The sequence below is a fragment of the Hemitrygon akajei genome, chromosome 27 (assembly GCF_048418815.1).
Source record: "Hemitrygon akajei chromosome 27, sHemAka1.3, whole genome shotgun sequence".
In the NCBI taxonomy this organism is placed as follows: Eukaryota; Metazoa; Chordata; class Chondrichthyes; order Myliobatiformes; family Dasyatidae; genus Hemitrygon; species Hemitrygon akajei.
In genome coordinates this window covers 21,505,443-21,532,352 of record NC_133150.1, presented here as the reverse complement: position 1 = coordinate 21,532,352, position 26,910 = coordinate 21,505,443, and the positions used below count along the sequence as shown (strand labels likewise).

General features: G+C 40.6%; 1 long non-coding RNA gene across 1 annotated transcript in view; it reads right to left on the bottom strand.

Annotated features, from left to right (window-relative positions):
- Positions 1 to 4,107: 4,107 nt before the first annotated feature.
- Positions 4,108 to 26,910, bottom strand: part of LOC140717183 (uncharacterized) — a 32,468-nt gene continuing 9,665 nt past the window's right edge. The window contains exon 3 of the long non-coding RNA XR_012096483.1: positions 4,108 to 5,015. This is a non-coding gene — a long non-coding RNA (uncharacterized lncRNA). The remainder of the gene's footprint in view (positions 5,016 to 26,910) is intronic.

Below are 26,910 nucleotides of genomic sequence, written 5' to 3'. Positions count from 1 at the left end.
CAGAGCAAAGAACATGAAAGAACCCTACTAAAGAAAAAAAAGAACAAAAATAAAAGACCAACACTTGATGCATAAGAGAAGGAAAAGAATACAAATCATGCAAACAATTGAAGCAGATACAGCATTCAAACCAAAAATGAGTCCTCAGATCTGATCTCCAGAGCAGCCCAGAATAGGCCCAAGGCCTCACTTATTAGTTCCTCATAATACCTCTTTTTCAGGAATTCCTTGAGAAAGTCCTTGAAACACAGACTGCCGTTTTGGAAGTCTCTTGTGGTGATAGAGCATGAAGTAGAGTATTCATTTGTTGAGTCTGATGCAGATACACAAATACTGTGACCTGCTCAACAGTTAACCTGTCTGTTCTACATAACCAGACCCTCAATGCTGAGAGTACTGGCTGGGAAAGAGGGTGACATTGATCCTCTTTTCTGACCAATTGAAAAATTGGTAATAATGAATGACACTGTGATACTTCTTCAGTGTATTGAGTTGCCTATTGCATTAAGTCCACAAGAAAATTGAATCTCGTGCAATGTAGTGCACGCCAGAATTAAAAAGATTTTCTCGAAGTCTTGGCACTTTTTCCTAATGCACACAAATGTCTAATCACTTCACTCAGAGAATAAAGATTGAAAGTTACCTTTGTTTGTCACATGTTTGTCACATGAAACAGGCAGTGAATTGGGTCATTTGCATCAAATCAAATCAGCGAGGATTGCCAAGTATTGCCATGCTTCCAGCACCAACATAGCATTCCCAGAACTTACAAACCCTAGCCTTACATTTCAGGGATGTGGGAGGAAGTTGAACCCCAATCTTCCAGCTGAGCTGACACTGTAAAACAATGTGTTAACCATTATGCAGATTCTTACAGCTTACACTTTTGGATCCAGGATGAAGCTGGATCTCACAAACCTTGGACCAGGCTTTATCCGTCACCACCTTATGCCATGGTAAGTTTTTTTGTGGCTGTATGTCTCCTAATGCATCGTGGGCATCGCTACCCCAGCTGTCCACAAGTAGTAGTTGTTCCTTTTCCATGCCTTGTGCTGCATCGGGCAGCAACCTTGCCATTTCTTTAGCACGTCATCTGTTTTTCACAAGGCCAAGTTGCTCGCTCAGTGATCAACCCAGTAGGAGCCAGCTGGATTCAACACTGGGACCACTCGCCTCAAAGACCCATTCGGAAGCCGTGGCTGGCTGGCAGGAGGCACAAACAGCAGCAATATTTCAGCTTGTGAAATCGAAGGATTACCCACATATTGCCTTGGTACTGTGCTGCAAATTTCATCTGTTGAAAGGTCATCGATGTTAAACGCGAACTTTGTTTCTCGCCCCACGGGTACTGCCTGACCTGCTAAGTACCATCAACATTTTCTGTTTTTGATTGAGATTTAAGGTGCTGCTTTCATATGTGATTTGCTCTCCTTAATACTGACAGCCTGTTTTCTGTGAGCTAGAAATATTGGATGATTAAACTGTTAATTCCATTTTTTGCATATTAAGAAGTATTTTCTATCTTTCCATTAAAATGAGAAGAATAAATAACTGTTGCTCTCTGTAGCTATGCTTCTAGAAGTCAAACAAGTTTAAGTCATTATTCTTTGTTTTAAGTCAAATTAGAATTAAAAATAAGGATCAGGAAGGTGAAACAAATATTAGCAGAAATTGATGGGAAGGAATTGTCAATAAAATAAACCGATCAATACATTGACATCAAATGTTAGCGGCTTTGAGATTTTGTTACAATTAATAATTCCTAATCATATCAATCATGGGGCTGAAAGTCTGAGGAGGAACAGTAATAAAAATATACATATCTACAAACACTCTAGAGTAGCATTTCCAAAAAGAATTTGTGCAGCCATTTGTGCAAAGAACTGTAAAATTGTGAGTGTTGAAAGATTCTTACTGATTAAGTACATGTTAAGCATATTGATAAGGCGCATATAATTGATAATTTTTCACATTAATCAGTCATAAATCAAGATAATTACAATGCAACTCAGTGATAATTCAGTTCTTATTCCATATTAGTTCATCTGCATCTGTGCATTTGCTCGTTACGTTCTTTTGTTCCCCTATTCCTCTCACATAAAACAATTAGCTTGTTAGTCAGTCTCTACTGCTTGCCAGAACACATCTCCCATTCCATTAATGGACTATTACCTGGTGGAATACAGCATCTGAATAATTATATTGGTGAGACTTGTTTGCCTTCCCAGTGTAGTGAATTTAAATAGGCAAGTGCCAGTGTGGATTCAGCCCTCATTAATCAAACCAGGAGTAAGGAATATTTCACTTTGTTTCTGTAGACTTTATAGTTTAAAGGCTTCATAAAGCACAATGTATGCTGTTCCTCATTCATTTTAATTAAATGTGATTTATAGATTCATTATGGATCCTATTTACAATACAATATTTATTTCAAATTCAGCTCAGACAACAGTTGGTATACAGAGTGTATATGGAGCAGAATCTCAATGTGTAGGTTTCAAATTGCAAATGTGATACTGAGTCAAAATTCAATTATAACAGGGTTTGCAAGAAAATGTTTATAAACAAGATTTACTAATTTGGATGGAATGAAAGAAATGCAAATTAAAATTCAAGATGAAATTAAAATATGGCGAGGAATGTGTTATAAAGCCAAGTCACATAATAAGGAATCAAACCTGCTATATATAGACCTCAAAGTTTTTGAATCTTTAAATAATTAATTCATATTTTATGTTCATTCAATGCTAGTAAGTCAACAATTTTGGCATTACCTCAGGAAATCTATAAACGTTACTCTCTAAACATACTCGATTCTACAGAGTATTCACTATTTTCCTTGCCACACCATATCAGTTTATATGTCCTGGATTTGTCTCACTATTCATGCATATAACAAAAGCTCTCCTGAAACAATGATCATCATCGTTTCAGGACAGCTCAGCCTACTTACAGATGTGCTACCACATAGAAATAAAGATTAATTAACGTGTACAGCATAAAGTATCTTAAACTCTACTCCTGATTCTTCAATTTTCATTCTGATTTCCTCCAATTCCCTTCCGCGAATATCCTCAGTTGCAACTGCCCTCCTGCCTGCCACTTTTGATTCTACCTCTTCAATTCTACGTTTTTTTTCCTGCCACTTCACATGAATTGCTGCCTGTAGCAAAACAAGGCTCTCTAAGCCTTCCGGTGGTGAGCTAACTTCCCCTTTTCCCTCAGTGACGGAGCCAGAGACAACGAACAGGCAAACACTCCTCCGTCTTCAATCTAAAATATATTTTTATGAGAATATAAAGAACTTTAATCTACAAGGCCACAGTCTGGCAGCTGAAAGTGGATGCCAACTTAATTTTTGGACAACAAATGTCAATGAGCTAATGGGCTTCTCCTATTTAATTAATTCTTTTGGTTTTTCAAGGGAGTTGAACTTTTAGGTAATTACTTGGGAATTGTGATAATGTTTTCCATAGAATACCATTTTCAGCATTCTGATGTCATTTTTAAAAATATGTTGCTATAGCACTGTAGTATTGTACTGGCAATGGGCTTACTGTCTGCAAAGCCCTAAACTCAAAAAGGAGATCTTAAACCCTACACGATATAGGTATTTAGGAGTACCCTTTCTATAGGGAGGCTATACTGTATCCAGCTACTCTTCAAAGACTAGATTACTTCCCTGTCTAGTCTGCAGCAAGGTCGAGCTACCCATAGCCAGTATTTGAGTGGTGGGTGTTAGAGAGTGTTCTGGAGTTATATGAATATGGCAAATATTCATTCAAACAAGAACCAGGCTTCAATTCTTATTGTAAATGGAAATAAGTTCAGGAAGCTTGCAAATAGGTTTCAGTTTTTCTTTTGTAAGTTGCAAGCAGTTAATTGAAGTTAAAAGTTACCTCACTACAGGAAGGACATGAAAACCATAGAAAGGGTGCAGAGGAGATTTATAAGGATGTTGCCTGGATTGGGGAGCATGCCTTATGAAAGCAGGTTGAGTGAACTCAGCCTTGTCTCCTTGGAGTGATGGAGGAGGAGAGGTGACCTGATAGAGGTGTATAAGATGATGAGAGGTATTGATCATGTGGATAGTCAGAGGCTTTTTTCCCAGGGCTAAAATGGTTGCCACAAGAGGACACAGGTTTAAGGTGCTGGGGAGAAGGTACAGAGGAGATGTCAGGGGTAAGTTTTTTACACAGAGAGCGGTGAGTACGTGGAGTGGGCTGCCGGCAACGGTGGTGGAGGCGGATATGATAGGGTCTTTTAAGAGACTTTTGGATGGGTACATGGAGCTTAGAAAAATAGAGGGCTATGGGTAAGCCTAGTAATTTCTAAGGTAGGGACATGTTCGGCACAACTCTGTGAGCCGAAGGGCCTGTATTGTGCTGTAGGTTTTCCATGTTTCTATGTTTCTAAGCACAGACTGCTCCACAGACTGAGAGATTGCACGTGCAAGAGCCAAATGCTAGTTTGTGTTACATGGCTTGTAAGCAACATGGTCACATAATTTGCACTGTTGTGACTTGAGTTCAAACTGGCAGACCATTAAACGTTGTTACTTAGCTTATCAAACATGGTCACGGTATAGGCAATCAAAGGTTTTTGTGTACTCAGAGATAGCCTGACAACATTAATTTTGTCTGGCTGTCTGTTGTCAAAGGTTTTGGGATATTTATGATAATGTTTTCCCCCAAAATTGTTAGGACCTTCAGAGGTGCCTTATCAATTACAATGTGCTTCCAGTATGTATCTCCAAGGAAGCATTTGTCACCCAGAGTATTGAAGTAAACAATGTCATTGTAACTATTGAAATTGAATTGAATCACTTACAGTTACCTTTGATTTTATAAAACTGTGATGTACCTTTGGGTTTGTGAGTCTCTACTGAGATTGTCTCCAGAAGAATGTCTGCTTGTTGTGCGAATCAATCACACGCTTCAGTGTCTCTCCGATGACTTTGATCGCAGTTTAACAAAACTGGGCCCCTCTCCCTACCACGGCGAAGGTAGATCCAGCTAACAAAGAGTATAAACACAGTTAATTTTATTTTTAATGATACAGTTCAATTTAGACAATAGTTCTTAACGCTCACAAAGAATTTCTGATTTGTGAAAGATTTATGAATTACGAAGGATTTCCAAACATAGGTACAATTGTTACAAACTAAAAGAACAGACCAACAATTTGCAGGTGAATGTGTCGTCCATTGCAGAAACCTAAGATTGAGGAATGGATTCTCGTTCTTCTTTCTGTCACCCATCTTTCTGCCATTCCCCATATCATTCCTAACAATTGCCAGAGCTTTCAAATAGATTTACTGTTTTGATACTAGTTGACGTTATCTGCAGGTGATGTTTTTCAGATACCTTTGCTGAGACAAAGTAATTCATACAGATGGTCTGGAAGCATCTGGGGACAGAGATCACAGGCACCAAAAATTAATGCTGTGAGGGCTGAGTGTGAGCACACAGATATCACAATTATTAATTGATCAGTTATACCTCTGACCAGATTTGATGTGCTCAGTGACAAAATCAGTCTGTTCTGCAAGCTTCCTTGAACTCAGTCACAATGGTGTAAGTAGGTACAGAGGAGACGACAGAGGTAGGTTTTTTACAGTGGTGAATGCGTGGAATGGGCTGCCGGCAACGGCGGTGGTGGAGGCGGAAACGATAGGGTCTTCTAAGAGACTCCTGGATAGGTACATTGTGCTTAGAAAAATAGAGGGCTATGGGTAACCCTAATTAATTTCTAAGGTAAGGACATATTCCGCACAGCTTTGTGGGCCAAAGGGCCTGTATTGTGCTGTAGGTTTTCTATGTTTCTATGTTTCTAATTAGCCAGCGTTGCCCAGCTTGATATTGGCCAATTAACATAATCCTATTGTCTTTGGTTGATTAAATATGGGCCTACAAGACCTCATTGTGCACTTGTTTAGAACAGGAAGCTGAGCAGGGAAAATTGGCTAAAAGTTTAACTTTGTCACAAGCAGCTCTAACCCTTTGGGAAAGTCATGCTGTGTGATGGAATGCTGAGATTAACAATAAGCCCCCTGGGCCATAGGAAGTGAATATCCATCACAGTATAATCTTTGTAATTGAGACTATGGTCACACCACATATACTTAGCTGAAGTTTCGGTAGATAATGCTTCCCTTTTAGATAAAAACTTTGGAAAGTACAGAAGTTTTTTTTTAAAAATGCTCTAAAAGAAACTTTTTGAGGGCAGTCATATAATGTTGATTGCATACTAAAAAGTTTTGTGATAGTGTGAAAGATCAATAAAGTATTGATGGGACCCTTCATCCTTCCAATCATTATATTAATAATAATCAGCTACAGTCAAAATCATTGCATAGGCAATAACAAGATATGGCTATACAATTCCCCAGCCAATCTCCTCTTTAATTGTACAATATATCCAAAATATTAGAAAGAAAGGAGAAAACACAATTCATGCCCCAGAATTACATACACATAATCATGTCTGAAAGTATCTTCTTGAATGATAGCCACCTGAACCATTTTTTATCAAAACCCTTCCTTTCAAACACTCCCTCCAGCCAGAGTGCAGTGAGCCTCCAAAGCCCAATTCAATTCCACATAATCCACCAGATAAAACAAAACAATTTGTTCCGCATTGTCATCAATTTTTCTTTGCTTAAATTTTATTTTCACTAACCAGCTCTCGTGTTAACAAGAACTCAAATGTTTATAAGCACTGCCATAGATATTCGACAATCTAATGTTGTGTAGAAATCCTGAAGCTGTTGTAACTCAGTACTCCTCTACAGGAAATGCAGTTCCAAACTTTCATAATCAATCAAGGGAAGTTGATTGAATGGATATAAACTAGTTTTTTTCAGTAAAATGCTCTGTAAATGTTTCATGAGTTGCCATAAATAATTATGTTTACCTGTGGGACATGGGCGTTGTTGCCATTGCCAGTATTTGCTCATTGCTAATTTCCCCTGAATGGATGCTGTAATGGATTGGTATGCAAAGGGCATCGTTTAGGTGTATGGAGGTATTGACCATTAATGCAAACAAGAACCAGTCTTCATGAACTATTCAAAATTAAAATCACAAAAAGTAATCAGTTTTGAAATTAAACGGAAGCAGCATAATGAAACAACACAGCCAGCAGAGCACAGACCACTGGCTCACACCAGCAAGGACTATTAATAGATATGGTTACAATATCTGTTCATCAGTATACAAGGTTTCTCATTATGTTACAATTACATGACCTTGAGAAATCTTGTATACTGTGGCCAAACATACAGAAAATGGATCATTGTTAATTGACCTGTAATAAACCAGATTTTGGACATCCCCAGTTAATAATTAGAGCTTTTTGGAAGCAAGAGAGTCAACTCATTAATTCTGAACTTTCACAGTGTTGTCCTTAGAAGTTTATGACCATCAGCTAGTTACGTTTTCCCAACAGATGAGCTTGAATATTCAGAAGTGTCATGTCGTTTGAAGTGTGTTTCCATCATAATTCAATGGAACCATTTGTCAAAACCCAAAACTATGAACTAAGTTATGTAAATGTAATGATGTTAAGACCCTTCATTGGTCGAGGTTAACCATAGATACTGTATCCTTGCTGTCTACTTCATACGCAAGCCATTACGACAGCCAAGGCAGTAGAACATGGAGAGCAAGATTCTGGCACCAGCAGCATTACAGGAATGGCCAGTCGGTGTTGAACTCAACATAGGACTGCCTTAGGGGCTCCAGCTCTGGATTTTCCCTCAGGTTTTACTCCAAGGCAGTGGAGGTTTGAGGTCAGAGTTTTCCTTCTCCTAAAGGAGCTGCCAACCATGGCTGATAAGCCTAATCTGCCCAAAGTGACTGTTCTATGGGGCTAATGACCTGTCTTTCCCCGCTTCTCCTGTCTGTAGAAATGCTTCTGCCAGACTTAGAAGCTAAGCCACACATGAAGCCCAGGGGCTGGACTTGGTTGTCAGAGACTAATGGAGACGCGCACCATTGGGATCAATTAATAGGTGGTGGTGGCTCATCCTCACTACCTCCCCCAGCTATCACTTGCTAAAATAGTTGTTCATTAAGATGTAAAACCTCAGTGAACTTTAAGGTCAGAAAGATTCCACCAAGGGATTCTCTCAGGGGATTCTCCCTCAGGTCTCCTCCTGAATGTTTAACCAATGTTTAACCAATCTATTAGAGTTTTTCGAGGAAGTTACCAGGAAAGTGGATGAAGGGAAGGCAGTGGATGTTGTATACATGGACTCCAGTAAGGCCTTTGACAAGGTCCCGCATGGGAGGTTAGTTAGGAAGATTCATTCGCTAGGTATACATGGTGAGGTAGTAAATTGAATTAGACATTGGCTCAATGGAAGAAGCCAGAGAGTGGTAGTGGAGGATTGCTACTCTGAGTGGAGGCCTGTGACTAGTGGTGTGCCACAGGGATCAGTGCTGGGTCTATTGTTATTTGTCATCTATATCAATGATCTGGATGATAATGTGGCAAATTGGATCAGCAAATTTGCTGATGATACAAAGATTGGAGGTGTAGTGGGCAGTGAGGAAGGTTTTCAAAGCTTGCAGAGGGATTTGAACCAGTTGGAGGAATGGGCGGAAAAATGGCAGATGGAGTTTAATGCGGACAAGTGTGAGGTATTGCACTTCAGAAGGTCAAACCAAGGTAGAACATACAAGATAAATGGCAGGACACTGAGGAGTGCAGTAGAACAGAGGGATCTGGGAGTACAGATACATAATTCCCTAAAATTGGTGTCACAAGTACAAACGTAGATAGGGTCGAAAAGAGACCTTTGGTACATTGGTCTTTATAAATCAAAGTATTAAGTATAAGAGTTGGAATGTAATGGTGAGGCTGTATAAGACATTGGTGAGACCGAATTTGGAGTTTTGTGTGCAGTTTTGGTCACCGGAAGGATATTAATAAGGTTGAAAGAGTGCAGAGAAGGTTTACAAGGATGTTGCCGGGACTTGAGAAACTAAGTTACAGAGAAAGGTTGAATAGGTTAGGACTTTATTCCCTGGAGCGTAGGAGAATGAGGGGTGATTTGATGGGTATAGAGTGAATGCAAACAGGCTTTTTCCACTGAGGCTAGGGGAGAAAAAAACCAGAGGTCATGGGTTAAGGGTGAAGGGGGAAAATGTTTAAAGGGAACATTGGGGGGGCTTCTTCACGCAGAGAGTGGTGGGAGTGTGGAATGAGCTGCCAGATGAAGTGGTGAATGCGGGCTCACTTTTAACATTTAAGAAAAACTTGGACAGGTACACGGATGAGAGGGGTTTGGAGGGATATGGTCCAGGTGCAGGTCAGTGGGACTAGGCAGAAAAATGGCTTGGCACAGCCAAGAAGCCAAAAGGCCTGTTTCTGTGCTGTAATGTTCTATGGTTCTGTGGAATGTTTGCTTATGTTAGATAAGGAGCATTTGTATCTACAGTTGCAGATCCCATGTGACTCTTTCAAAGTCACAACAACAGGCAGTGAGCTTTCTTCTCGAACCAATACGTTGTTCTGGTGAAGATTCTGCAGCCAGTTAGGGGTCTCCACAAAGAAGCAGCATGAGTATGCCAATCATCTCCTCACAGTGGCCCACACTCCATACCATTATGGATGACCCATGCTGGTCTCAACTCAAATCCTGCGCCAGTTCAGCACAACACTCAATTTGTCAATTTTTCAATTACTTTATCTTCTACTTAAATATCTCCACCTGGCCTCCATCACCCCTGGGGGGCAGAGAACTCTTGAGATTCGCCCTCTGTGCACTTCAACTTAATTTACTGGACCTTTATTTTACAGCTGTATCTCCTTGCTAGTGTCTCTCCAAAATCCTATTCTGTCAAGCCCTATTCATTTTTATAGTCGAATAAGGTCACCTTTCATTTTTCTGAACTCCAAAGAATTCAAACGTCAACTGTCTAACTCTGTTGATAGGACAACCCCCCCCCCCCCACCCCCACCCAGGAATTAGCCTAGAGAATTTGCCTTTGGAGTGCCTCCAAGATGACTACAGTACTATGCGAAAGTCTTAGGCATATATGTATAGCTATGGTGCCTAAGACCTTTGCACAATACTGTAGTAATTTTACGTATTGCACAGTACTGCAGCTGCAAGAAAAAAGCCCAAATTTCATGATATATGTGAGTGATGATAAACCTGATTCAGATATGTAATGAGAGTGGGAAGAGAGGAATCATGGTTTGGAAAAGGACAAGGAGTGGGAAGCACCAAGGAGACAGTCTGTAATGAACAATAAACCGATTGTTTGGAATCAAATGACCTTAGCTAGTGTTTCAGGGCTGGGTGAGTCTGCACCATGCCACCCTGCCCTGGCTCTCCTTTTCTGCCACATGGCCCACACCTTTACCACGGTGCTCCATCCTCGCCATTCCCAACATCCTTTGCTCCCGCCAAATTTACAAGCTCCATGTTGACAAATATAGAACAGTGCTAAAGTCTTAGGCGCCCTAGCTCTAAATATATAATATATAAGACTTATGTACAGTATTGCACATCCTTTCATAGGCAAATGGCCAAAACTGTGCACATGATTCCAGTTGACATTTCACTAACACCCTATACAAATGTAATCAGACTCCCTTTTTTTAAACTCCAACCCCTTTGCAATAAAGGCCAACATACCAATTGTCTTCTTACCTCCTCATTCGACATGCCTGCAAACTTTTTGTCATTCATGTATGAGAACGCCTGGTTCCCTCTGAATTTCACTCATCGGCAGGCTCTCTCTGTTTTGATAATAAACCACCTTTTGAAATCAAGCTTTAGTTCCAACAACGATGAAGAAATAATAATAAATTTCTAAGGCAGGATGGCAGGGGATTTGGGGAAGAACTTGCAGCTGGTGACATTCACATAAAGGAACAGATGGAGTTTAATTTAACATTGCATCTGCAAGACAACTATTTTTTTGAACAGAGTACTAAGCCTGTACTGAATCACTTGCTTTGCAATTACCCTGCTTTATTTAACTAAGCGAGGTCTGCAACTTCCACTCACCTTAGAACTGATAATGTTGCACACATACCTAATCTGCATCCTGAAATGTAATCTAGCTGTGCGAGACTATTTTATCACAGAGCTTTCCCTGATGCATGGGTATATGGGAACACTACCTCAGTGTGGAATCCTACGAAGGAAAGGAACTTCAAAAAAATATCAGGAAAGGCACTATTTATGTAATTGTCACAATATGTTTAGAATGAATGGAACTTAGAGTCACTTGTGGAATTTACAAATCATCTGGTCAAATTTTCCTAATTCTAAATTCCAGCTGTGAGATTACAATAGTTATACTGGAAAAGAATGCAGAATTATAATATTTTGTTTTGGTCTCCTTGATATTTGTGATATATTGGTTCAACAGACAGCAGTTAATGTGATTTGATTTCCATTGATGCAGAAGAACAAGAATTACTTGCTGTGGTAATGATTATGTATGATAATTAAGCACCCAACTTGTGCCAACAGTTCTACAAAATGTTTGTAACATGTAGCTTTACATTTTTTTTTAGCTAAGAATAGATAATTTCTTCTTAGATAAAAATTCCAGCATCTGTGCATTTAACTGACAAACTGAAGCAAGAGAGATGAGATGTAATGAGATAAAAGAGATGAAAATATAGTATTCTTTGAGCAACTGTCATAAAAGATGAAGAATATTTGATGGAGCAAGGATGTAAATAAACTGTGCTCTATTAAGCTATTGATACACATAGGCACTTTTCTGACTTCCCTTAAAATACATCATTAAGAAAATTCAAGAAGAGATACCGAACAGACATGGCAGATCTGAAGGCTGTTTCTACTGGCTCTCTCTTAGCAAGTACTCCAGCTCATCAGTAGAAACTTCAAACCAAACACAAGTTCCTTTCCCTGTGCTTTCTGCTTTCCTCAATGAACACTCCCTATGCAACTCCCTTGTCCATTTGGCCCTCCCCATTGATCTCCCTCCTGGCACTTACCCTTGCAAGTGTAACAAGTACTACGCCTGCCCATACACCTCCTCCCTCCCTACCATTCAGGGCCCCAAACAGGCCTTCCAGATGAAGTGACACTGGGGTCTGCTGGGGTCATGTACTGCATCTGGTGCTCCTGGTGTAACTTCCCGTGTATCGGTGAGACCCAACATAGATTGGGAGACCGCTTCGCCAAGTACCTGCGCTCCATCCGTCAGTAAAAGCGGGATCGCCCAGTGGCCACCCATTTAAATTCCACTTCCCATTCCTGTTCCAATATATCAATCCATGGCCTCCTCTACTGTTGAGATGAGGCCACACTTGGGCTGGAAGAACAACACATTATATTCTATCTGGATAGCCTCCAACCTGATGGCATATATATCGATTTCTCAACCTTCTAGTAATGCCCCACACACACTATTCCCCAATCCCATTTTCCTCGCTCATCTTATCTCCTGACCTGCCCTTTACCTCTCTCTGATGCTTCTCCCCCTTTTCTTTCTTCCATATCAGATTCCCCCTTTCTTTCAATCAGATTCCCCCTTCTCCAGCCCTGTATCTCTTCCATTAATCAACTTCCCAGCTCTTTACTTCACCCCTTCCCCTCCCTGTTTCACCTATCACTTTGTGTTTCTTCCTCCCCACGCCCCACCTTCTAACTCTGGCACCTCAGCTTTTTTTCTCCAGTCCTGCTGAAGGGTCTCAGCTCAAAACATAGACTGTACTCTTTTCCACAGATGCTGCCTGGCCTGCTGAGTTCCTCCAGCCTTTTGTATGTGGTGCTTGGCTCTGCAGATTTTGCCTTGTTTGTGTTGAGAAACCCATCCTCTGGCTTTTTCAACATCACTTTATTTTACAGCAGAAATGAATAATACACAATTTTGTGCAATCCAATTAGATCCATTGAATGTAAGATGAAGAATGGGCGATCATTTGAACTAGATGCCAAAAAGAGGACTTTGTTGTTAACCACAGGATGAAAATGTTGCTGGCAAAACCAGCTCTTATATACATACATGAGGTAGCATGGAGCTGCCTTATTGCTACCTATCTGTTGAAAGTACTAAACAACAGTAAGGTTGAGATGGATATTCACTTGCAGTGGCCCTAGAAGTTTATTGCCAACCTCAGCTTTCTAGCACAGAAGCATGACCTTTCCAAAGGGTCAGAGTTGCTTGAGGCAAAGTTAAACTTCTAATAAATATTCCTTGCTTGACTTCTTGTTGTAAGCAAAAAATAGTTGTCAGTACTTCACGTAAATTGCAAGCAGTAATCAGTTTGAAGCTAAAATCGCAGCTTGGCAAACAGAATTTTTTTTTTCACGGAGCACAGGCTCCTGACCCATAGCAGGGGCTGGCAGTTCAAGAGATATGGTTTGCAAAGTGAATTGATCATGAGTCATGTTTGCATTGGTCAAATGCAAGACAATGGAGTTATGCACTTAGCAAATCAAACATGGCCTTCTATCCTCTCCTATTAGAATCCCCCTTCTCCAGCCCTGTATTTCTTTCAACAACCAACTTCCCAGCTCTTTACTTCACCACTCGCCCATCCCAATTTCACCAATCACCCTTGTTTCTTCACTCCTCACCCCACCTCCTAACTCTGACTCCTCATCTTTTTCTCCTCTAGTCTTGCTCAAACATCTCAGCCTGAAAAGTCAACCATACTTTTTTCCATCGATGCTGCCTGGCCTGCTGAGTTCCTCCAGAATTTTGAATGTGTTGCTTTGGATTTCCAGCATCTGAAAATTTTCTCTTGTTTGTGATGATCACAGACATAACTAATCTATTTTCTGTGAGTAGGGCTTCACAGCATTAATTTTGGGTGTTCGGGATCTCTGTCCTCTGACCATCTGTGTGAATTACTTCATCACAGCAAAGGTACCCGGAAAACATCAGATACAAATAATGGCAACTTATAGCAAAACAGTATAAACATTAGAAAACATGGATGAATCAGACAGTGCTGAACAACTCTATGACAATCAAACCATATTTGAAATATATTGAAGAGAATATTAAGGACGTGCTTCTCATGTCTTTCTAAGTTGCAGAGAATATAAGAATATTATATATAAGAATATTAATATAAGAATATTATAAGAATATGAGAGTATAAGAATATTAGCTAGGTGTATCTCTTCCAGTTGCTTTGCTGCTATGAACGTTTCCTTCAAGTGCTATTTTAGCAACAAGTCATCATTTCAAAGGATAGTAGCAGGGGATAAGTAGCATGAGATCCTCTTTAGTGTTCTGCCTAATGCCACCAGACTTCACAGGATCTGGGAGTTAATGTGCTACTTCTTTCCAACTATACCATCATATCTAGCCTCACAGTCATGCCAGCAGGCAAGACATATCAGAAATTGTGATGCAGTTTGAGACTTTAGCTGAAAGAACTGTTCCACTGAAAACAACTAATGTTAAACTTTAAGGGGATTATTGGAATGGGCAACTTAAATCTAACACAGTGAAGTGCAAAATAATTTTATTTGGAAAAATGGGATTGTCAATATTACCAAAAGGCTAATAAGGCATACAGAGACTTTTGAAGATGCCAAAGCTCTTGTAAAGCTGATTATCAAAGCATACTGAATGCTGGGATTTATAAAGGGGGATCAACAACACACACACACACACAAGAGAGTTAAAGAGAACTTCTATAATCCATGATTTGTCCAGAAAGATCTTCAGTCTGATTCTGGATGCCACATTTTAAAATGGCCTTAAAGAGAGCACAGAAAAAAATCTGTGAAGATTTAACGGAATGCTTCCAGAAATTAAAGAGAAGTTGGATTTGTTCTTTTTCAGAAAATGAAGTATTTCTGATTGACTGGTCATGAAATCAACAAAAAATAGCAAAGGAGACATGATAAAAATGTTTCTCGTGAAGTGTGCAGATCTGATTTGCTAAAAATGGAGATAGCTTTCAAAAAGGAGTGGTAAAGGTTGTAGAAGGATAAAAATGGAGAACTTCAGAGCAAAAGCAAGGAAATAGGACTGTTTAAAGCACTCTTGGAAAAAAAATGTTCAATTGGACAGTTTCTGACCTACACAATCCCACAACACTATTGTTCAATAATTCATATCAAGCTGGTGTTAGACAAATTGATGGGAGAGCTATTCCAATTTTATTATTTCCAGTTATTACTAGAAGGGCTTTGTTCTGTCAAAGTTTTCCCTTTGGCTTTATTTTTACTCCATTTTGAAGCAACCTTATCTTCATCTCATTTGCAGAGTTTGTCTATGAACCGAGATTCTAAAGGCCCAAGAATGGCATTTTGCGATGATACGCTGTCACAACAAATTACCTCTTATTTGTTCCAGATTATATTTTATTTTTGTTGTTACTAAGGTAAATGAAACACATATTTTCCAGTGGTATTCTCTGGGAATAATAGAACTATTTTTGAAACAAAGTCAGAATTATCCAAAAAGGACCCATTTGACTATCTCTCGGGAGGTTATTAGACGAGAGAGAGAGAGAGAGAGAGAGAGAGAGAGAGAGAGAGAGAGAGAGAGAGACAAAGCATTGGAGAAATCTGAAAATTTTGAGAGCTTCATAGATCAAGGATCAATGCACGACAACAAATATAGTGATAATGAATTAACAGGATTGAATGCAATTAAAGATAGGGCCACAGAGCTTAGATGTACGTATATTAATTCAACATTAAAGATGTTTGAAGCACACATGAGTCAAGCATTAGTATTCTTACTAGTGTATTGAATATACTATATACAATATTTTTTAAATGTGAAGGATTTTATAAAGTGTTCAACTTTGACCAGACATTATTTTTTTCACAAACTTGTACCGAACAGATTTGATATTGGTGGTATTCTATATTTGGGCAATATATACAGCCTAAGATGTAGGATATGGTACATAAAAAAGAATGATTATGGTCACATGGCAAGAGATGCTGTGTGTAGGCACATACACTCAGTGGTCACTTCATTTAGCACAATCATATGGCAGCAACTCAATGCATAAAAGCATATAGACATGGTGAAGAGGTTCAGTTGTTGTTCAAGCCTAACATCAGAATGGGGAAGAAAGGCAATCTAAGTGACGTTGAGCATGGAATGATCATTGGTGCAAAATGGGATGGTTTGAGTACCTCAGAAATTACTGATATCCTGGGATTTTCAGGCACAACAGTCTCTCGAGTTCACAGAGAATTCTGCAGAAAAAAAACTGAAAAAACATCCAGTGAGTGGTGATTCTATGTGCAAAAACACCTTGTTAATGAAAGAGGTTAGAGGAGAATGGCTAGACTGGTCTGGTTGAAGCTGACAGGAAGGAGAGAGTAATTCAAATAAACACGCGTAACAACAGTGGTGTGCAAAGCACATCTCTGAATGCACAACACGTCGGACCTTGAGGTGGATGGGCTACAGCAGCAGAATACCATGAACATTCAGTCAGTGGCCACTTTATTATGTATAGGAGGTACCTAATAAATTGCATACAGTCTGTAAAGGAATAATTCCCAATGAACGAATGATATAGTGAACCCTCTGTTAATTTACATTTTTAAAAGCAATAGGAGGATCATCTTCAAAAAGTTTTTTTTTAATCTGTCATGTTCAAAACTTTACATTTAGATGCAATTTCAAAAAAGACAGCTGATTGAGGTCCCATTTCAATATACAGTCAATCATTATATTGTTTACACAACTATGGCACAACATTTGAGTCATTAAAATTCACATCATTTTCTGCATCTTAATCTAGGAACCGATTTTTAGATAGACTTCTGGAAAGGAAGGATCTGTCTTTGAAACTAATTTCTTGACTTGTATCTAACAGAAACACATTAAAATGTGGGACATACTGCTAATCAGGCACTGAATTTTAATGAAAAAGCCTATTATACTATACATTGCAAAAGATAAAGTATGGGGCTTCTTTCTCTGTGAGACTGTGTTGCAGTTATAACAAATCAGCTTTCCCTTTCCACTTTTGACTGTTTCGTTCTCTTTATTCTCCTGAATATGTTTTCTCTTCTTTCTTTCCTCTCCCACTCTTTCTTTATATTCAAAAAGGTACAGCCTACATTTTGGGCAGAAGTTCTGAATAGCACTTTTCTCCGCTCATCCCTTCCACACTCATCACTTATGCATTCCTCCCCCATTAGTGTGTAACATGACAGGTAATCAATACGGATCAATGCTGTCATTTAGGAATGGAGATGCCATTAAGGTGCAGGATGTTGGCTTGGAGCGTAATTGCTTCAGGTCAGTTAGATCATGTAACCTTGGAATTTTTAACAGAATGTCATGGAGAGTGTGACAAGAAGGTTACAGATGCGTGTTAGAGGTAAAGGTTGACATTGCAACAACTGTGCACTCACAAGGGGGGTTTGCATGGCAGATTCTTGAGGTGAACTTATGCAAGGATTGCAATATAGCATTGGTAATTGCCTTGTAATTTAGTCACAATTAGTTAAAGGAAATGTTATCCCACTGATTTATCCTTTTTTATAACAGTTTCTCAGAAGATCCAACAAGAGAATCATAACCTTGCCGTAGTTTGGAGGTTTGCATGCCTCAGTATTGGCTGGAGTCAGGGCTTTATGTTTTGGTTTTTGGTGGGGCTACCCACGTCAAATAGGTCAAAGGGTAGAGGCCTGACTAAGAGTGGTCCACCGGTCCTCCAGGTTTGGGAGTTCAGCTCAGGGCTAACAACCCTGACTGGTCAAATAAAACTGTTACAGAAACAGCAATGAACAATCCTTCTACATCTGAGTGCGACGGTATTCCTGAGTCTCCAACTAGGATTTGTATGAATGACAGTGGTGAAAACCAAGAGGAAACTATTGACATGATGAAGAAAACTGTGAAGACTGCCAGAGATGGAGGACCTTCATTGCTGTCTCAAATGCCAGAGGTGTAACCAGCAGTAAGTAAGCTGACAGAAGATGGCGTGCCACCTCTGGATAGATTAAATATGGTTAAGTATCACAGTTCAAAGCTCTAAGTAAGTTTATTATCGAAGTACATATATGCCACCGTATACTACTTGGAGATAAACTTTGTTCCAGAAGTTCACAGTAGAACAATAAAACACAATAGAGTCAATGAAAACCTACACACAAAGACAGAAAATCAACTAATGTACAAAAGAAGACAAAAACTGCAGATACTAAATAAATAAATAATACTGAGAACATGAGTTGTAGAGTCCTTGAAAGTGAATGCATAGGTTGTGAAATCAGTTTGGTGTTGCGCTAAGTGAAGTTATCCATGCTCATTAACTTCAGTATCAACATGGCCATTTTAGCAACTCATTAACATAATGTTAATGTATGTAATCTGCATAAACATATAATCATTGATTAACTGCAGCAATGCTTGTAGTGAGCAATAAAAATAGGGCAGTATGCTGAAGAGCTTTACAAGCATTTGTTGATTCAGGAAGGGGTTGGACGTTTGAGGAAAAAATATTCAAATTGCTGAATATTAAATTGAGAAGACTAGCCAAATTTCATCACTGGTATCGTGGTCCTGTATCTTCCTATGCATGGAGAAAAGTGTGCTATACACACTACAGCAACTCAGTAGCATTGTGACAAAACATCACAAATCACATGTTTGCTAGCTGAGGAATTATTTCACATGAGAATACATAGGGTGGTAACACTGGATTGCTGCGTGATGGTGAGGATAGGGGCAGGATACAACCTCCGACATGATGACATGAACAGGAACTACAGAGACAGAAAAAGAAGAGACTACATGTTGGTAGAGCATGAGATGAAGAAGATGGTTGTTTAAATATACAGGAGGTCATATATCAGCTAGAAATTTGGGTGGAAAGGTTGCAGATGGAAGGTTATCCAGACAAATGCAAGGTAATAGAACCTGAAGTGCAAGTCTACAGGTTCCTGGAAGCAGAAACAGAGGTTGATTGTAAAAATCGCATTTGGTATGGTTGCCTTCAAAGGCTAAAGCATAGATTTACAAGGATTCACAACATGTATCAGGTTTACTATCACTAACATACGTGACATGAAATTTGTTGTTTTGAGGCAGCAGTGCTGTGCAAAGACAAAAGCAACTATATCAAAAATAATTAAAAAGTGCAAAAAAATTATGAAATAAATAAATAGTGCAAAAAAAAAGAAAAACGGGGAGGTGTACATGGATCATAGACTGTTTAGAAATCTAATGGCAGAGGGTAAGAATCTGCTCCTAAATCATTGATCGTGGGTCTACAGGCTCCTGTACCTCATCTGCAAGGATACTAATGAGAAGAGGGTATGTCCTGGATGGTGAGGGCCCTTGGTGATGGACACTGCTTTCCTGAGGCACCACCTCTTGAAGATGTCCTTGATAGTAGGGGAGAGTTGTGCCTGTGATGGAACTAGGTGAATCTGCATCTACAATCCCCTGCAGGCTCCTGCAATCCTATGCATTGGTGCCTTCATACCAGGCTGTAATGTAACCAGCCAGAATGCTCTGCCCTGTTCATCTCTAAGCATTTGAAAGATTCTTCAGTGACATACCAAATCTTCTCAAACTCCTAATGAAATCGAACCATTGGGGTATCCGCTTCATGACGACATCAATGCATCACAATGTCATATTGCAGTTTAATAAAATATTGGTTAAGCTGCATTTTAATTAACATGCTGGGTTCTTGTTGCCACACAACAGAAGGTAGCATTAAAGAGGGTGCTGAAGAGAATCACCTGGATATTGTCTGTGTTAGAGAGCTGCAGTTATATGGAGAGATAACATAATCTAGGTTTGTTAAAGTTTAAGTTTAATTGGCACTCAACCATAAATGAATATCTATGAAAACAGCTAAACGAAACAGCATTATTCGGGGCCAAGGTACAAAACATAGTACCAATAGTCACACACAGCACAGGGCACATATAGCACGTAGAAGATTGCAAGCACTTATAAGATATCAGTAAAATAGTCACACAAAATAAATATAGTCCAGGACTCTGAATCCATGGATGTTGCATCAGTCTAGATGAACACAATACAACCCGTCTCCTGCTGAGCAAACCCTGGGAAGCTGATGAGTGACCTTGTCGGGGCTTACAAAATGTTGAGGGGCGTAGATAGGATAGTTGTTCTTTTATTCTCAGGGTATTGAAGTCTAGAGCTAAAGGACACAGGTTTAACATGAGAGGGGAGAGATTTAAATAGGAACTAAAGGGTATGCTTTTCACACAGAGAATGGGGAATATTTGAAATGAGCTGCCAAATGAGTTGGAGGAGGCAGATACTATTTTTATATTTAAAAGGCATTTGAACAAGTTTTTGTATCAAAAAGAAGTAGAGGGATATGGGCCTAACACGGGTACATGGGGTAAGTGTAGATAGACATCACAGTTGCTATGCATGAGATGGGCCATTAGAGCCCCCTTTCTTTGTAGTACTTTTTTTATGGCTCTATCATAAAACTGGCCTTGCTTGTTTGTTTGCCTCAACCCTAGTAATTATTTTTTTTGTGTTCCAAGTCAACAGAACAATGAGATTAATCCTGAAAGCTTTTAGAGCACTGATGATCTCTTATGATCAGAAGAACTCCATTTTGGTTTATGCTGTACCGACGCAACCTGAAAATCACCTATATTGCTTTGGCACATGCACAAGTTTATTTAGGCTTGAAACTCATGTGTTACAAGGGGGCTTTGGGAACAGACCCAAGTGCAGGACACAGATACAGAGTTAGTATAAACAGAACAGTGTTTATTGATAGTTACTAGGAAGGCCAGGGACAGAGGACAAAACGTCAACATGGATGTAAACGTTGGATGACAAACCGGTAAGACCTGGACTTGACCTGGACTAGAACTTGGACTTGACCTGGACTCAGACTCGGACTTGGAACTTGGGTCTTTACTCAGACTCGGAACTTGGATCTCGTCTTGGACTCGGAACTTGACACGGAGCCTGGAACTGGAATACGGCTTGGAGCCTGAATCTGGACACGATTTGGAGCCTGGACTTGGACATGATTTGGAGCCTGGATTTGGACTAGGACCACGAGGAGACAGATTACCCAAGTCAGAGTAGCGGAAAATGGCTGGACCTACTCAGCTGGAAAGACTTGGACAATGAAGAGACAGAATACCCAACTCAGCATAGCGGCAAATGGCTGCACCTACTCAGCTGGAAGGACTCGGACAGTGAAGAGACAGAACCACGCAATGACAGTCCAGTCGTATCTAGGCTCTGCAACACTCAGCTGGATGGTAAGCTCAGGACTCGATCCCGGAACTTGACTCAGGCTCAAAACTTGACTTGACTCGGGTTCAGAAGATGGTCCCTTATTCCCAGCGGCTCGGAACATCCATACCGCACAGGCTACAGTGAGCAATTCTCAGCCGGACATGAGAACAACAGGATTCGCATCCAGACTCGGAGTTGCAGCAAAACATCCGGCAACCCAGCTGGATACGAAAACGACTGAATTCACTAAGCAGCCACCGGCACTGAAGCAACTTAGAGTCTACGATTCTCGACAGCTCCGGTTATGGTACAGACTTCTCGGCAGCCCAGAGCGTGAATCGCTGGACTGACTTCCGGTGACTAGCTTCTGGTGACGGACCGTGACATCATGACTTGAACCTATTGCTTCTGTTCAGCTTTCGTTCATCTCTGGACCCTGCTCCACTTCAGCTGACTCCCACTCAAAAATCCAAAGCAACACACACAAAATGCTGGAGGAACTCAGCAGGCCAGGCAACATCTATGGAAAAAAATAAACAATCGACGTTATGGGCCTTTCATCAGGACATCATTTCTTTTCTTCCTCTGGTATCACTGGTTCTGCCCTCTTTTATTCTCTCTGTGCATTATGAACTATCCTCGCTATATTCACAGCTGTTCTTGCAACTTAGCCTTTCCATGTACTGGAGCTCTTAACTCCCACTGTGTTGATCACAGGTTCACTGACAGTGTCCTTGTATTTCTCTCCACGTACTGTACAGTACATTCTGGCATTCTGACCTACAATATACTCTCATCCATTTCATATGGAACCTTGGAACTTAAGAAATAGTTGTTGGCCATTCAGCCCATGACTTGATTTACTAATAGATAAGACATTTTAACTCAGCACCAATTTCCTGTATCAATCACAAGTACCCCAATTCCTACTTTATTGAAAAACTAAGTAATCTTTGCCTTGAATATATTCACAGCCTGCTTGGGTAGAAAATACAAAATAAATTACTTTTTGGCAACCAAACTTCATTTCATCTCATTTCCTTATTTTGAGACTGTGACAGCTGGTTCCAGACTTACAGCCAGGCTTAAATTCATTGCCTCTTTATGCTGATGCCCTATTATAATACCTTCTTCGAAATCAAATCTTTAATACCAGACCTGACAGTGATTTGTGTTTGATTCTCCTTCTGTGATAGCGCTCAGGATATTTTTCCAGGGAATAATATTATTGTGTACTATTGATTGGAACGCCGGGTTATAGTATGGATCCATTTCTGTAACCCATTTGTAACCTGGACAGCTTGTTAGGCCAAAATGTGGCCACGGACTGAGTTCCTGGGCAGCAGAAGGTGCCTGCAGCCCGATAGTAGTTGGCAAATCAAATCTTGGGGTCTAACATATTCTTATATGTGTTGTAAAAAAGCTAGGTGTTCATAACTTGAGGAGACCCTTTGTGGTTATCAGTTAAATAAACATTGAAATAAAACTAGAGGAAAATAACTTTAACAAAGATGAAAGTCTTGTTCTAAGTAAGAACTGGAATTTGACTGTAAACAAGATGGGCAGCAGAAACCATACTGGATGAGTACTAATCAATCAAGAGGGATGGACAATGGGGGGTATAGATACCACCGGACTTGACATGCCCAGGCATCATCCCTGATGAAGATGACAGAGTTTGTCATCAAAAACTTGGTTAAAGTCAATGCCTGTGCCCAGTAGGAAGCCTGAGAAGAGTTTATAAGTAAACAAACTCCATTTATGTCGAAGCTTTATGAACAGAGCAAGGACTTCTCAGTCTATCTGGGGTTGTATTACAATTCTAATCACAAAACTGCCTGGGTTGTAACCAAGTACACTTGATTTGTTTGACAAACTTATACAATGATGGAGTCATACAATATGAACCAGGTCATTCAGTCCATGAAGATCATGTCAATGCAATGCTTCCAACTACATAAAATTTTAATTAAACCCCAATTTTCTCCACGTACACTCATCATCTTTCCGCAGATTCCAATGCTCACCGACCTGAATTTTTCTGGAGCAATATATGGTGGCTAATTAACCCTCCAACATGGAAGTCTTTAGGATGGGGAAGGAAAACAGTGCACCCAAAAGAGTACAACCCAGCCACAGGGAGAACCCACAAACTCCATGTACTTTACACTCAAGGCCATTAGTGAATCTAAGTCACTGGAGTTGCAGGAGAGAATTATCTTCCTAATTCAAATAAATGGTAATTTATGGATACAACTCACTGGAAAAAATTTAGAATCAGAGTCATTGAACACCAGGACATAGGAGCAGACCCTTTGGCCCATCCAGTCTGTGCTGAACCATTAATCTGCCTACTTCCACCAATCTGCACACAGATCATAGCCCTCCATACCCCTCCCATCCATGTATCTATCCAAAGTTCTCTCAAATATTGAAATTAACCCTGCATTCACTCACTTGTGGTGGCAGGTTGTTCCACATTCTCATCAGCCTCTGAAGAAGTTCACCCTCATGTGCCCCTTAAACATTTCACCTTTCACTCTTAACCCATGACCTCCGGTTGTAGCCTTACCCAACCTCAGTGGAAAAATCCTGCTTGCATTTATCCTATCTACTCTTGGCATAATTTCGTATCCCTGTAACAAATCTCCTCTCAAACTTCTATAGCCTAGAGAATAAAATCCTAATCTATTCAGCCATTCCCTATACTATAACTCAGCTCCTTAAGTCCTAGCAAAATCCTTGTAAATTCTCTCTGCACTTTTTCAATCTTGTTTACATTTTCTCTCGAGTTAAGTGACCAAACCTGGTCACAATACTCCAAATTAGGCCGCATCAATATCTCATACACTTTCAATGTAATATCCCAACTCCTATATTCAGTACATTGTTTTATAAATGATAATGTGTCAAAAGATTTTGTGACAACCCTTTACTAGCTGTAATGCCATTTTCGAGGAATTATGGATCTGTATTCCCAGATCCCTCTGTTCTACCTCACTCCTCAGTGCCCTACCGCTCAGCATGTAAAACCTACCCTGGTTGGTCCTCACAAAGAGCAACACCTCACACTTGCTGCATTAAATTCCATCTGCCATTTCTCAGTCCATTTTTCCAACTGGTCCAGATCCTACCACAAGCTTTGATGGTCCTTCTCACTGTCCATTACATCCCCAATCTTGGTGTCATTCACAAGACTGCCAATCCAGTTCACTACATTATCATATAGATTGTTGATAGAGATGACAAACAACAATGGCAGCATGGATCCCTGCTGTACCTCACTAGTCACAGGCCTTCTATAAGAGAGGCAATCATCTACTTGTCACCTGCCCTGTCTCATTCCCTAATAGGACATCTAGTATCACACTCTCTCTAGTTGAGAGTTCTACGTACTGATTAAGAAAACTTCCTTGAAAACATTTGACAAACCCTTTCCCACCCAGTCCTTTTATAGTATGGGACGCCCAGTCAATATTGGAAAGTTAAAATCACCTACTATCACAACCTTAAATTTCTTGCAACAGTCTGAGATCTCTCTACAAAATTGTTCTTCTACTTCCCATTTGGTGGTATATAATATAATCAGAATCAGAATCAGACTTTAATCGCCAAGTACCTATGCACATACAAGGAATTTACTTCCGGCAGATGTTGTCTCTCTGCTCATAACAATAATAATGATAAATATAAATGAAAATATAGATTATACATACAGGTAGTGCAATCCAAGTAATAGTTAGCCGACAGTTAAACCTCAGTTAACTGTTCAGCAAAGTGACCGCAGTAGGGAAAAAACTTCTCCAGTGCCTATTAGTCTTAGTCTGGAGGGATCTGAAGCGCCTACCAGACGGAAGCAGATCAAACAGTCCGTGCGCAGGATGGGAGGAGTCCTTTATGATGTTCCCCGCCCTCTTCTTCAACCTGGAAGAGTACAGGTCCACAATAGAGGGCAGGGAGGTTCCAATGATGCACTCGGCAGTCCTCACTGTGCGCTGTAGTCTGGTTCTATCCTGCTTGGTGGCGGCTCCAAACCACACAATGATGGAGGTGCACAGGACAGACTCAATGACTGCAGTGTAGAACTGCAGCAGACATTCCAGAGGCAGACCGTATTTCCTCAAGAGCCGCAGGAAATACATCCGCTGCTGGGCCTTCTTCAGGATGGAGCTGATGTTCTGCTCCCACTTCAGATCCTGAGAGATGGTGGTTCCCAGGAACCTGAAGTTCTCCACGGTGGACACAGGGCTGCTGAGGACTGTGAGGGGAGAGATAGCGGAGGGATGTCTCCAAGTTAATCCCGTTAATGTGGTCATACCTTTCTTATTCCTCACTTCTACCAATGAGGTCTCATTAGACAAGCTCTCCAGGCTGTCCTAAATGAGCAGTGCATGGCATTTTCCCTTACTAGTAATGCCACCACTTCCACTTTAACCCCTCCCACTCTATCATATCTAAAACAATGGAACCCCAGAACACTGAGCTGTCAGTTTTGTCCCCCTGCAATCAAGTCTCACGAATGGCTACAATGTCACACTTTGAGGTGCTGATCCATGTCCTAAGCTCATCCACCCTCCCTACAATGTTCCCTACACTGAAATATATGCAGCTCAGATGAGTAGTCCCACCACGCCCAACGTTCTGATTCCCGACCTTGTATGTAGGTTAAAAACATCTTCCTCCACAATCACTGCCGCTCTGTTTCCCAATCCTCTGCAACTTTAGTTTAAATCACATCCGTCCCCTCCCCCACATCCACTCAACACTGGCAAACCTTCCTGCTAGGATATTAGTCGCCTTCCACTTCAGGTACATACTGTCCCTTCTGTACAGGTCCTACCTTCCCTGGAAGAGAGGCCAAAGATTGAAAAATCTGAAGCCCCCCCCTTCCTGCACCAACTCCCTAGCTACATGATAAGCTGTATGATCTTCCTAGTTCAGGCCTCACTAGCTCGTGGCATGGTTAGCAAGCCTGAGATCAGCCTGAGACCTGGAGGTCCTGCCCTTTAACTCCCTGAACTCAATTTGCAGGGCCCCATCACCCATCCTACCTATGTGATTTGTACTTATGTGGAACACAGCTTCTGGCTGATCACCTTCCCACATAAGAATGCTGTGGACTCGATCTGAAATGCCCCTAATCCTAGCACCCAGGAGGCAACAAACCATCTGGCAATCTTGTTCTCATCCACAGAACTCCTTTCTGTTCCCCTAACCAATGAATCCCCTATCACTACAGTTAACCTCTTCTCCCCACTTCCTTTCTGAGCCACAATGCCAAAATGGGTGCCAGAGATCTGACTGCTCTGACTTTGCTCTGCTAGGTCACCCTCCCTAACAGTATCCAAAGCAGTATGCCTGCTGTTGAAGGGAATGGCCACAGCAGTATTCTGCTCTGGCTGCCGATGTCCTTTCCCACTCCTGATAGTGGCCATGCGTCCAGCGTCTTAGGTGTAACTACCTCCCTGTATGTCCTGTCTATCAACCGCTCAGCCTCCCGAATGATCTGGGGCTCATTCAGTTCCAGCTTCAGCTCCTTAACACACCTTATTAGAAGTTGTAACTGGAGGCTCTTCCTGTAGGATTAGTCATCAGGGACACAATGGAGGTCTCCCTGCCTTCCCACATCCCACAAGAGGAGCAATCCAGTATCCTATCCGGCATCTCCACCGCTCTAAGTGTGCAGTAAGAAAGAAATAAAGAATAAATAATGAAAGAA